Here is a 14,701-nt window from a genome sequence, read left to right on the forward strand (position 1 = left end):
AGCTCGCTTTCCTGCATTCCCCCACCATCCCCACACTTGTGCATGGGTGATTCACACATTGTTTAGTTCAAGGACCATCATCGCAACTCTACTTACTGAAATACAAGATTTGATACAGAGAAAAATAACACCTTTTTTATTAGAAATTAACAAGACTATTTTGCCATTCATATTCTTAAATATGTGGCTTTGAGAATCTTTCCAAATCCACAAGAGAGTCAGATGTTGCTGTCATCCCTCATTCTCATTCTCTCCTGGTTTGTGATGTGTGTCCTCAGTTGGGAAAGATGCCGTCACGGCCTTTGGTAGCTGCACTCAGATTAGGGATTTCTCCATGATAACAGCGTGTTCTGTGCTCAGGATTCAGTTGTGTAGGAAATGTTGCAATGCAGAGATTCCGTAGCAGTTCCTAGAGATGAGAATTTTCTGCATGTAAAGTGACACAGTAATTATGACACTATCAGAATGTGTATTTGTCTCAAAGAGTATCAGATGAAGCTTTGTGAGCTGCTCTGATTTTGCTAAGTAATGAGGGAAATTTCAAAAGGAGTTAGCTACATTCCCATCCTCATGCAGTTTATAGTCTAGTGAGGTTAATAAGGAGCCACCTGAGACCATATTTGTTCCTCAGGTACTTAATTGCATTGGACAATTTATTAGTGCATAATGCAATTTGAGTTCTGAGAAATAAACCAGCATCAAATCCAAAATAACACAGAAAGACCTTCTAAGAATAGCACAGCTATGACATTTACTAAGAGTTTGGGAATTCAGCCAATCCAAAATTCCTAAGAGATTGTTATGCTTTGTGATTATGAGAAAATTGTGCTAATATTTAAAATTTCTGCTTACTAGTGAGCATAAAACTCCTAACAACTAAATAGGAAGTAGAGGCTGTCAGAGAGAGATGTGCGTATGGATAAATGTCACAGTTATACATTGATATTTTTGCAGCCTATGTTGATGTGTGTGTGTATCCATACTTCCATCAAAAAAAAAAAAAAAAAAAAAAACCAAAAGGGCAACATATGGTTACTTTTTTCTCCCCCGAAAAAATTCAACATACTCTGATTTAGCCTTCCTGTATTGTCACCAGAGAGTTCAGAAGAAGTTTTTGGATTGGGTGGAATGATGAGGTTGGTAGTAGAATTGCTCTTTCCCCTACCCCATTCTGTCTTTTCCTGACCTCTCTCCCTCCATTAATTCCTCCACCCCATTCCTCTTCTATGACAAACTAACTGGGAATTTGCAAACATAGATTTTCTAAAAGGATATCTACTTAAAAGTCTTGGCTGCTGGTGGTCAAACTAGCAGAAAATTCAGGAAATGTGTAATTTGTAAATATGTAAAAATGATTTGGAGTCATTAAAGTACTACAGAGAAGATTGATTTTTACTTCTTTGGGGAATGGAAGAATAGCCATAGAAGTGGTACTAAATAATAGACTTGACTGGTTGTTTGATGACCTGTTTAACTGGAAAAGCTATTGGACTACATGCAGGTAAGATGTGAATAACGAGATGGGTGAGGGAAACACTGAAAATGAGAGATTTGGTGACAGAATGAATGAGAGAGGATGAGTGGGTGAATAAACTAAAATTCACATCTACACCAAAAGCACTCTGATATTTTGTGAAAATTTTCCTATAATTTTCAGGTGATTTCTACAAATGTCAGAAATACCATTGCTCATCCATTAGACTGATACAGACAACTGAAAAATAGAATGCCTACATGAAATTCTGACTATATCTTTACTAAACATTTAGAAATCATAACATACATGTTGAAAAAAAGTTCAGGAAAAAATACACGTTGAATTCTTAGACTTACAAGCCTGTGTACCTACTTTAAAATCATTTTAAAAGAGGAAAATAGTTATGATGTGGCTACCATCAGTAAACCAGAAACCTAATATTTCCTACTTGTCTTTCTCTTCTTGTTTTCTCTTGCTTGCTATCTGTTTTGTTCACTAGCATCTCTGCCATATAATAGTAGAAAGGAGAAAAAAGTCATTTTTTGGCTATTAATGAACAGGCTTAATATTTGATTAGGAAGAGGTTTGAATGAAATTAGGGATTTCAGTAATTCATGCCACCCTTGATTTTTGATTCCAAGGAAAATGAGAATGGGTGAGCTCTATACCAAATAGATGGATTATATTTTTATTAAGTAAGCACTCTAATGTTCTAAATTTATCTTACCACAAATAGTTTAAAAAGAATCCACATATTTAGTGTCTTATTTCATACTGTAAAAATATGAAAAGTGCATAGATTAACCTATTATTCCACATACAACACAAGCATAATTCTGACATCATAATCCTTTTAGAATATTTATAAATCTGAAAGTAGGTGAAGGTATCACGTCAACAAAAAAAAGAGCTCATGTATTTATTTCATACAAGTGGACACAGCATCTCAGTTCTCAAGCATGAATCAGTTTTATAGCTGGAAAGAACCTAGACAGTTTCAACCCCTCCTCTGCATAATTATTTGGTTATTCATAATATTTGGCAATCCAGAGTTCTTCAGGCAATTTTTCATTCCGTTCAACGTCAGTAACAGAGACAAAAATTAACTCAGTTCAATCTAATTAAATAGACAACATCTGTGTGTCCTCCATGGTCTCTGTTTCTGGGGAGCAGTCCTTATTTTTTCTTGTTATTGATCAGGTGCCTTCACTGGGTCCAACAGCTGGGTGCCAGGGACATCATCTCCTTTATCTGTGCTCTTGTGGTAGCAGTTTCCTGCTCCTGCCAAAATCTAAGTCAACTCACTTTCTGTTGTTTGTCTTTTCAGCTTCTCTAGGACCTTTGTAAGTAGTTCCCTGTATTAAATTCTCTGTTTCCAACTGAACCCTGACTGATGCATTTGGGGATAATAATAACTTTGGTTATTGACAGGTGATAGCAATGAACACTGGGATCCTAGGAAATACCCAGGTGGAGCTGGATACAGTATTTCTTGTGTGTTTATTTGCTGTTAATTTTCAATCCAGTTTAGACATACAATACAATACAATACAATACAATACAATACAATACAATACAATACAATACAATACAATACAACACAATACAATACAATACAAGTCCCAGCAATGTCAAATTGCTATAAAAGCTTACAAACACAGGCTTGGTGCCCTTTCTTCTTCCTTCCTTCCTTCCTTCCTCCCTTCCTTCCTTCCTCCCTCCCTCCCTCCCTCCCTGCCTTCCTTCCTTCCTTGAGTCTCTTTCCGTCACCCAGGCTGGAGTGCATTGGTGCAATCTCAGCTCACTACAGCCTCCACCTCCCTTGACTTCAAACAATTTTCCTGCCTCAACCTCCCAAGTAACTGAGATCACAGGTGCACACCACCATGCCTGGCTAATTTTTGCAATTTTAGTAGATGCGGTGTTTCACCATGTTAGCCAGGCTGCTCTCAAACTCTTGACCTCAGGTGATCCACCCGCCTTGGCCTCCCAAAGTGCTGGGATTATAGACATGAGTCACCATGCCCAGTATTGGCTTTCACTTTCTAAATTCATCTTGTACTAGAGTAGCCACACACAATTCACGGACCACTGCTGTTGGTGCACACACAGCTCTTTGAGTAGCACTAGCTTAGTAGAGAGCTAGAAAAGAAAACTGCTCTGCAGATTAGAAAAAGATGTGGAAGTTAAACATAAGATTCTGGAGTCACTGGCAAGTCAGTAGTAGTTGAAAACATGGAATTGGAAAACCAAAAAACCAATAAGGAGAGGAAATGGACAGACAGAAGCAGGCTAAGGGCAGAGGGTCAGCAAACACCACACTTTGGCCAATGGCAAGTAGGTACTCTGCAGAAGCAAGGACTAAAGGTGAGAACTGAGATGACATAGGGAGAAGAGAAGCACAGCTGCCCAGCATGGCATTGCAGTGCCTTGCAGGTGGTCTGCTGGCCTTGCATGCCTCAGAGAGGCACTCAGTTCAGTACATCCTGGTGATTAAGGCCGGCACAGATATGTATTACCTGTTTTAGAAAGAATTTCATCAAAACAGTTAACTTAAAAGCATTGCAGTAATTTACTTGGAAAATTCACTCATGAAGAACACTGCCTTAATTGATGATGATACTGATAAATCTGAGCAGCATCCGAGTCATCAGATAGAACTTTCTATGGTGATGGAAGCACTTATCTGCGTAGCCCAACAGGGCAGCCATCAGCTGCCTGTGGCTACAGAGCACTTGAAAAGTAGCCAGTGTAGCTGAGAAACTCGTTCACATTTACAATACCAAGTTTTTAATTCAATGAATTTAATTTAAATGTAATGAGGCCGGATGTGGTTGCTCACTCCTGTAATCCCAGCAGTTTGGGAGGCCAAGGCAGGTGGATCGTCTAGTTTGAAACCAGCCTGGACAACATGGTGAAACCTCGTCTCTACTAAAAGTGAAAAAAAAAACTTTGCTGGGCGTGGTGACACATGCCTGTAATCCCAGCTACTTGGGAGGCTGAGGCAGGAGAATCTCTTGAACCCGGAAGGTGGAGGTTGCAGTGAGGTGAGATCGTGCCATTGCACTCCAGCCTGGGCGACAAGAGCGAAACTCCATCTTAAATATATATATATATATAAAATTAATTAATTGATTTAATTTAATGAATGTAAATTCCACAAAATTTTAATTCATTTAAATTTCAATAGCCTCATGTGACTACTGACTCTCTTACTGCATAGGTAATATGTGAGATTCATTGGCAAGTTTGGCTTATAGTAAAGATATATAGGCTTTGGGGTCCCATGGACCAGTCTTTAAGTCCTCTAATCACTAACTCTGTGATCTTGGATTTGTCTCTTTCCCAGGCATGAATTTCTTCGTTCATAAAATGATAATCAATAATATTTATGTTTAGGGCCGTTGTGACCACTGAAAATGAAACACGTAAACTGCTAGAACAGAGTTTCAATGAATGGTAGTTATTAGTATTAAATGATGGAGGTCAGTATTCAAGAACATACTTTGATTGTTTTGATCTTCTGGTCGCCAGCCTGAACATGCACTATGCTGAGAAACAAGCAGCATGAGGGAACCTCCGGGGGCTGTTGCCCAGGATGGAGTGGAGTGGTCTCTTAGTCCAGCAACTGACAATGCTTTTCTATTTAGTGGCTCTCTTATCTCAGCTTTGCTGTGAGCTGTCTTTTTTCAGTGTGATTTCTTCTAGCAAATCCTCCAGCTCCTCATAAGGTGCATTCCTCGCTGCTTTTTTCTATTTCCTCAGAAGAACTATGGTTGTTAAGGGGAAAAGACAAATTGAGCTTGTTCAATCAATAACTTTAATTTTACATACAATTCTAAGTCAATGGAGTCTGATCTGAGGGCTGAGGGTTTCTCAAGTCTTTTTCTGTGGAATTAAGAGCACAGATTCACCTTTACCTTAGACTTATTTACCTTAGCCCTGCCAGATCGCTACAATCTCTTGGGCAGATCTTTAAAAAAAAAAAAACAAAAAAAACAAAAAAAACAAAAAAACACAGGCCTATACCTAGATCACTACAAACTCTTGGGCAGATCTTTTGAAAAAACAACACAGGCCTATCCGTTCTCCCTCAACCTAGAGACCCGGCATTAGCTGGCAGTACTGCAGGTGATTCTGTTTCGTGGTCTGAAAACCGCTGATGTATGCCAGGATTTCAGGGGGAGCTCTGGACAGACAGGGTGGTCTGACTGAGCCTGGGTTAATTGAGGGACTGCTGTACCACTCTTAGGCAAGAAAATGGGTACAGGTATCCCACTGACCCAATACAGGCATGCTGGATATTTGATTGAAATTTTCCCTGGCATAGCCAATCATTGGAACAATGACTGGATTCCAGAACTCTTATTTTATTTTATTTTTTTACTTTTCCTCCGAAGCTGCTTTGGTCGTCTTGTTTTCAGAGATGGTTTACTTCCTTGTGCTCTCATTTTGTGAGGCTTGCATCTGTTTATAATATATTATTATTCAGCTTACAGGCTTTTATATATTTAAAGTTTCACTAGTTGTTGACACAACTTAGGTACGTACCCTTCTGGAGAAAGACTAGTGAAAACTCTGAGCTCATGTCTTTTCAAGCTCTCATTTTCCCGTAAGAAACCATTTTGGCAGTCAGAGGATTATGGCTAATAACTGCATGTCCCTAGGCTCCCTGCCTTGCTAGGAATAGTTCCACTGTCCAGAGTCACCTGTGAGTAATGGTTAAATTGCATACTGATTTGTGTATGGATGCTTGTTTGGGTACTAGTCAAATATTGTTACATACTTTTGGAGACAGAAATCTCTGTGAAACAAAAGAATTCCAAGCCTAGGATAATGGCCCACTTCTGAAGAATAAACAACACAATAAAATTCCAGTACAAACAACTAATTTCAACATTCTCTGAAAATCTGTAGCAGTCCTTAACATTTTCAGTCCCCAAAACAAGAAAACTATGTCCTAAATCAGCAAACATTAGAGTTTATGAGAGCAGTTTTATTGGCATAATTGATAAGACAATATTTACTGAAATATTCCAGCATAGATGTTTTATTGTGTTCTCTCTGGCTCTTTGACCACATCTTTTATTGGTTTTTGGTTTTGGTGAGGATACTTTGGGGCTACTAAATCTACACTGGGTGATAGTAAAACCCTAAATGAGAACCTTAATAATAAGAGTTAGGGCTTCCTACTAAGTGAACTCCTTGTCATATACTTTATTATCAAGAAGTAGTTTAGGCAATAGAAAAGCTAAAACTTGGCTGGCTCACGTCTGTAATCCCAGCACTTTGGGCTGCTGAGGCCTGTGGATCACCTGAGGTCAGGAGTTCCAGGCTAGCCTGGCCAACATGGCGAAACCCCGTCTCTATTAAAAATACAAAAATTAGTCGGGCGTGGTGACCCGTGCCTGTAATCTCAGCTACTTGGGAAGCTGAGGCAGGAGAACTGCTGAACCCAGGAGGTGAAGGTTGCAGTGAGTAGAGATCGTGCCACTGCACTCCAGCCTGGGTGACAGAGTGAGACTCTGTCGTCAGAAAAAAAAAAAAAAAAAAAAAAAAAAAGCTGAAACTCATTGGTTACATTCCTGATTTTCAAAGCATGGATCATAGTGGCATCTTTTATGACTTTAAAAGTGAGACTTCTGGAAAGAAACTTAACTCAAAATGGCATAAGCAAGAAAGACAATTTATTGGTGCATTACTTCAGAAGTTCAGGATTTGACTGGTTTTAGAGGTGGCTGTCTTCAGATCGTCATTGGTGTCATCAGGGTTATTTTCTGTCTCCATTGCTGTTTGGCTTTTTTCTGGTTTTGTTTTGTTCTCTAGTAAGTTGACTCCAGCTGCTGCACGCGTATATGATATGGTCTCAGGAGCTGCCCTGTCAGTCAGGGAAAGGACCCTCCTCCTGTGTTCCCAGAGGATATTCTAATTGGCTGTCCTGGGTCATATCCCTCACAATGTCAGGAAGGTCTGTGGGCAGGTCACACCCAGTGGGAGGGGGAAATTCCTAAAAGGAAGGGACTGGGGCAAAGAAGTGGGGGAAAAAAAAACTATACCTGAGAGGGAGAGAAGTTGGTTCCATTTGCTATGGGAATGATGAAAAATAATTTCTTTCTACTGTTATGTGACTTTTGGAGTTAATGGAGACCACAGCGTAATCTGTGATCATAAGGAATGTATTAGTATGCCAAAGGAAAGTTCCATTTAAATCCCAGTATCATGTCACTTTCTTAAAATGGTAGTCTTTTAATTAGCAAAAAAAAAAAAAAAAATTATTATAAAGTCTGAGTTTTATTTAGTTGGCAACTTCTTAACTATTATGAAACAATAGATTCATTGAATTGAAGCACAATTCAAATATAAAACGATCTTTCTGAGAAAATGAGATGAGTGAACTTGTATTTTCAATGTACTAGAGATTAAAAAGAAATCGTTGAATCCTTGCTAAATATTTTCTAGAAGAAACAATTATTTTGTGAGTCTGTATTCCATTCAAATTCATTTTGATAAAGATAGATTTTATCTTTTAGACTTCCCAATAGCAAAATTAAATTACAATGTGTTTAGTCTTCCTAAAACAACCCCTCTCATGAAACAACCAAGTTATTAAGCAAATCTAAGCAGAAAGCATTCTTAAATAATATATTAGGCGATTTATAATGATGCACCCCAAAACATTTCATTTTAAAACATCAGCTGGCCCACATTTCAGAGGTAAGTACATCATGCTTAATATTTTTCGTTATTTTTTACTATTTTCTCCAAACTTTTTTTTTGAAGTCTTAAAAATGCCTTCAGAAATTAAGCTAGACCGCTCCATCTGAGTATATGAAAGTTAGTAAAGAGAAAATGTCAAGCACCAAGACGTTTGGGTGTATTGACTACTAGGTGGGGTTATCTTATTCAGGATACAGGCTCTAAGTCTACAGAGCTGAGCTATCTGCACTAGGGTGGCAGTCCGAGATCCAGCGGTATCACCGGGTGGGAGCAGGGTGGGGGTGCTTGTGTGCGGATATAGGTGGGGGTGGGGGAGGGGGAGGAAATTGGGGCGCCGACTGAGTGCAGTGGGGGTGGGTCAGGGGTGGGGTGGACATCAGTAGCGGGGTGGAGATGTTGGGAGAGAGGCACAGCTTGGAGCGGAGGTGCGAGAGGGGTGGGAACCCGGAAGGTGGGGTGGGGGCGGGATGGAGGAGGGGCGGGGCGCACGAGGGGCGTGTACACTGGCTCAGGGACACGCGCTCTCGGCCACAGCAACTGGCTCCAAGTTCCCTCCCTCGTTCTCCGGCGAAGCCTGCCTGAGCCCTCCCACTCGGTGCAGACCGAACCATCGCGGCCGCCGCCAGCCGGGCCCTCCGCGGCCGCGCGTCCTGGGCCCGTTCCGCCAGCCCCGTCTGCTCTCTACCAGCGGCCCCGCGACGGTGACCGTGAGGACTCGGCAGCCCCTACAGCCCGCTTTCGGCCCTCCGTCCCTCGCGGGCCCCGACTCTCCCTCCTCGCAGTCTCCGGGAGCCTGGCGCCCGGCTCGGGCCGCACCGCCAGGGACTGGGGTGCGCGGCCCAGGTAAGACTGGGCCGTGGGGGCCGGGAGAGAGACTGCTGGGCTGGGGTTGAAATTCGGGTTCAGTGGTCGCGCCGCGCCCCGACTGCGGACAATGCGAGAGCTGCGCGCGGCTGGGCGGCGCGGAGCTAAGCCGGCTTTGCGCCTGCAGCTTCCCCACCCGGCCCGGGTCTCCATTCAGCCCGGCCTCACTGGCCCAGGCGGACCCCGGCCGGCTTTCTGGGCCGCCGAGGGAGGCGCAGTGCCGCTGCCTACCCCGTGCCCCCTCTGCGCTCGACTTGGCTGCAAGTCCTGGGCTCGGCTAGGAGGCCGGGCGCGGGGCCGGGGCTGGAGCCGGGGTTGGAGCCAAGGCTGGGGGAAGCTGGCGGTGCTGCGGAGCGGAGGTGGGCTCCGAAAGCGCGTCTGCCGGTTGCTGCTGGAGGAGTGAGACTACGAGGGATGGGGACTCCTCTCGGCCACCGCTCCTTGAATGGTCTCTAATCTCAGTGTTAAATACTTTGAGAATATCAATACCGCCTAATCCTTGTCTGCTACAAATGTAGATTCTGAGGTTCCGAAAGTTTGCTTTTGGTTACCTCCTCCAGCTCGTCCCGTGGCCTCAATTGTCTCTATTTTCTTTGAAAGCATACAGATTTGAAATAGAATTAAATTCTCCTTGGCTCACTCGTGCCTCCATCACCCAGCGGAGCTCATAACTTGGCAACAAAGCCCATGCAGGCTGTGGGAAGCCGCGATGCCTGCTGCCCAGCCTGGTGCCCTCCTATTGTTTAGAGCTGGAGCTGTACATTGTACATGGCAGTGACAGGTCTCCCCTAAGCTGGCTCGTGGGGAAGGGGGAGATAACTTTGCAATGTGCTTAAATTTCTCTGGAAAGTGGAAAGAAAACACCTGGTGCCCGGCTTTTTAACCCTTTCAAGTTGTTATTTAGATTTATTCACTCTCTCTCTCTCTCTCACACACACACACACACACACACACACGTGCGCGCGCAGCCTTTCTTTCATGCCTGAAAAATAGGCAAACTTTGGGTTCTTCCTCACAGCCAACTTATCTCTTCTGCAAAATCTGGCACACATCTGTGACAATACTGCACTTCTGGCGTAACTGGTCTATTTCTCAAAAGGGAATATGATAGTAGAATAAGCATTTTTGCAGTGTGAATAGTAGGACTTCCATTTTCTTCGTTTCCTTTGTTAGTGAAGAAGGTATTTATTTAGTATTTCCCCCCCAACTTACACGTAGTCATTTGTGGGAAGATACTTGTATTAATTTCTTGTGCTCATTTTTGTGATGTCACAACCCCTGATCATTCAGGTAAGCTATTTATTAAGCATAGTTATTCTAGAATAAGGATGAGTTAATGGTAAACTAGAATCCTTCACTGATAACATCCCACTGGTTTACCCTACGGTATTTAATCTGTAGTATTACTATAGATTGTACCCTGTAAAGTCACTAATTGAATAGAGAGGTGGTTGGTGCCTTGTCAGCCTGACATAAAGTGCTTAGAACAGTGCCTTGCATATAGTTCTAGGTGTCAGCTAATATTACTTTTATTTTTTCTTATCAAGCTATGTGTTTTTTTCTGTTTGGAAAATGGCTGTTTTGATTTTTAAAATTCTGAGCTGTTAAATCGTGATCTATTTTAAGTCTGTGGTTTTAATTTTAGATTCGGGCTGAGGGTTATTTTGCCTATGACTGACAGGCTCCTCTGTGTATCCTTATGCATGGTAAGGGTTGATTTAACTCATCTCACATAGTGGATCTCTTAGGGCAAGACCACAGTCTTGAACCCAGTCATGCTCTGGTGCCTTTCATAAGGAGACCTGGTTGTCCTTAAGAGCCTAATTGTTTAAAGAGAGGCCTCGACATTAGGGAAGACCTGGGTGCTGAACTCCATCCTTACCTCCCCTGCATTCCCTTGTTCTCTAGGTTTAGAATCCTACTTGCAATTCCCAGTGGAAAGAACCATTGGTACAGCAGAGTTAAGTAACTCTCACAGTGTTAAAAGACGATAAAAGATAAATATATCTACTGTATATACATCAAGCAGAGCGAGCAGGATTCATAGCCTAACAAGCTAAGAAAACTCACTTATTTAAAACTACTTATTTGCCATGTGTTAGTAACCAAAGATTGTGTTTGCTATTTAGCTATTTTAAATGATTGTCAGGAGTTTACTCTCATTTCATGTTCTCCTTTCCCCTTTAACTTTGAAGTGACTTTTTAAAAATTATTATTCCTAAATAACTTACTTAGCTAAGCGAAGGAATGGTATTAACTCTTAGGGCACTGCAGAAGCAAAACTGCTGTAGGCACAGTGGCTTGGCAGTAGATGGTGCTGTAGACAAGGCTGGTGGAGGAGGCACATGTATGGTCTAGTAGAATCCCAGGGATTAATTTAGCAATCCCATTGTTGGCTCCCCCCAAAACATACTCTTACCAACCAGACACTATCCAACAATCTTTTTGGGAATACAGTTTGTTTTTAAATTTGTACTTTATATGTTCAACATTTGTAGACTGTTGACCATTTTTCTCTCTGAAAGCGATCGCATTTTAGGTGCTACACAAACATTACTTGTAAAAATATTATTAGGCAACTGTTCACTTTATTTTCCCATAGTAGAGTCAGATTGATCAGCTGAGCCTAGAGTATCTCCAACTAATCTGAACTTTTTTCATACTTAACTTTTTAGGAGAGAGAAACAAACGATCAGAAACCTACTTGCATCTTGAATTTATTTAAGAAAACAATTTCTTAGGGCCAATTCTCATTTACTTTGATTTGCATCATTCTTCTGCCTCCTGGTGTGATGCAGTGAGAATTGATATTCAGGATGAAGACTGAAGTGTTGCAAAGTCATGACTCATCCAAGAAAAATACATCCATTTTATTCAGTACAGACACCAAGCCTAGAAATCTAGTACACTCAGAAAAAGGATTTTCTGGTTCATAATAACAGTTATCTCTAAGGGCTGGCTCTGGGACCAGCAAAGTCCTCGATGGTTGATGTTGGGTAGGTTCTCTCCTCTAAGAGAGAGTAGGTGCTGTTATCCCTTTTCTATCATACAAGTGAAGGGAAGTGACTTGTCTGAGTCACATAGCTAATATGTGGCAAGGTGTGTGTGTGTCTCCAGACCCCATGAATCTTTCTGTCATACCAGGAGGAGTAACTTCTGCCTTGTACATTCAGTTGCTGGAGGTGTTTGTGTTCCATACTTACTTTTCAGGTTTGATGTCAACAAATCTCTTCTCTGGAACTCATTGACATACTTTGAATTTTGTGGTTAGCATTTGATTATCAAAGAGTCTAAAATGAGAAAAGGTACACCACTTTTAGTTTTCAGGGGAAACCTTTTAAGATTTCACAATATCTTGTTAAAGATCGCTTGTTTTAGGAAGGTTGAAGAGAGAGATGGCACATTTAACTTCTTTGAACTATGTAGACTCTGATAAAAATGTCTTCGATTTAGAAGTAATAAAGAATGTTGGGTCTGTTTTTGACTTTGTTGCTCAGGTGATCTGGGAGTACCACAGCTCCCCATATGCCCAGTGACTTTCTTTCCCTTGGGTTAAGGAAAGTTTATTCATTTTGATCACTTAAGTACATCAGAGGGGATTATGATGATTTTGGAAACATTGAATCAAATCTTCTTTCTGTATATTCATTTATTTTATTTTAGACTTTAGGCAGAGCCTAATCTGATTTTTTTAATGGTGATTTTTTTTTTTGTACTGAAAACATTATAGAAATATAAAAATGTAATATTTGGGAATTGTTCAGAAGAAAACACATATTATAGCCAAAGTGTTTATCAAGGAAGCTAAATGTAGCATTAACTCTAGACTTTGAAAGGATAAGTTATGGGATGATTTGTATGAAAAATTTTGGGGAATAATTGTAGGAAACTTAGTTTTTCATTTTTTTGTTAATGTTAACATCCAAACGATTACAGATAATAAAGATATAAGACTTCTCCACTGTTCCAGAATTTCTTTTTCATCCTGTTTTAAAACAACCTTAGCTTGTTTCTGAATGATCCTTTTGTAATATAAAATTAATTTACTTAAATCATGCCTATGTCATTTTGACATCTGAAATTTCCTTACACTTATGGGAAGAACGGATTGAGTGAGATTTTTACGTTTTTCACATTTTACAGTTTGTCTCATGAGGAAACTCCCATAAGAAACTGGCATTCAAAGACATAAGCCTTGTTTTTTGTTGTTGTTGTTGTTTTAAAGGAAACTTTAGTAGGTGAAGCAAGTTACTTTCTTTGCTCAGTATGTTTGGTGACAAAAATAGTGAATATGTGGATGATTAAACAGTTTTAAACCGGCATTAAATCTGTGACTTTAAAATTGTAAACACTTTAGAGAGAAGTTCAAAAATGAATACCTAAGCAAAAGGAAACAGTATGTCATTTGGTAGACAGGTTTCTGGGAGAATTAGAAGAATTCTGTGGTATGTTTTATACATCAGGGCAAGATCAATGGGTTTTGAAATTGTCCAGTTCCAGATAAGGCTTTTAAAAATACAATTCACAGGCATATGGGAAATTTTTGAGTGGTTGTGTTGTAATGCAAAACATTTTTTTTTCCTCACAGCCTCATTAGAAGTTTATTTCGTCTTTTTAATTTTATTTTTTGGGAGGAATCACATATAGGCTTCAAAACGATCGTTCTCACCAGTGATTTTTTTTTTGTCCCATTAACTGGAACTTAATATAAATAAAAAATAAGTAATTATGCAAAAGAACATAGTTTACTAAGTTCCTCTACTACGATGATTTTATTAAACAGATATTGATAGAGGACTTACTGTGTGCCAGGTACTTTGAATAAACACCAGTCAGGAAAGACAAGGTTCCTTCCTCTTTGAGGCTTTTTTTTTTTTTGTGTAAAGTGGGAAAATAGATAATAAATTAAGTGAATAAATGAAAAGTGAATTTAAGGCAGTAATAAGTGCAGTCAAGAATGGGGGCCACTTTTCCATCTAGGCTTGGTGGTCTGGGAGGGCTTCACTGAGGACTTTAGGGCTGACTTCAGTGAAAAGAAGGCAACCTCTGCAAGGTCTCTGGGCATTGAGGATGACCCATGCAAAGGCCCTGAGACAGGCAGAACCTGCCCTTATGAGGAACAAGAGATAGCAGCAAAGGAACCAGGTCAGCAGGGCCTTATGGACCACAGGGGAGTTGGGGTTGGGGTGTAGCGTTTCCATTTAGTTTGAGTATAGTGGGAGCTGCCAGATGGATGATGGATGGTAGATAATTCTCTCAGTTTCTGCTAAGTTCTTTTGTATTACTTGTGATTTCACATCTCATTGTAAGGGCTTTTGTTAGTACACTGATTTTGGTGCTGTTTGTATTTTTCAATAGGAAATCATACTCATTTTATAAATAAGAATATTTGTGTATTCTTCTTCAGGCTTTTAATCTTGCACAGTTTTTGCTTGTTGACTACAGTCCTTGGGTGAAGTTTAGTGAATAAAATGCAAAGACATCTTCAAACACTTCTGTAGACACTCCACATTTATGGCTGTGTATATATATTTAGTCACACACATGCCCAAATACGTTAGTCAATTTACTTTCTCTGGCTGCCATGGGGGCCACCGTTTCTACTCTTGGCCAAAAAGAGACAGTTGGAAATTGAACATTCAG

At 40.6% G+C, this 14,701-nt stretch overlaps 1 protein-coding gene across 1 annotated transcript in view; it reads left to right on the top strand.

Annotated features, from left to right (window-relative positions):
- The first annotated feature begins 8,733 nt into the window (after window positions 1-8,733).
- Window positions 8,734-14,701, top strand: part of FAM110B (family with sequence similarity 110 member B) — a 152,856-nt gene continuing 146,888 nt past the window's right edge. The window contains exon 1 of the mRNA XM_009213070.3: window positions 8,734-9,037. The gene's annotated coding sequence lies outside the window, so the exon portion shown is untranslated. The remainder of the gene's footprint in view (window positions 9,038-14,701) is intronic.

Source organism: Papio anubis, chromosome 8 (genome assembly GCF_008728515.1).
Source record: "Papio anubis isolate 15944 chromosome 8, Panubis1.0, whole genome shotgun sequence".
NCBI classification, from domain to species: Eukaryota; Metazoa; Chordata; class Mammalia; order Primates; family Cercopithecidae; genus Papio; species Papio anubis.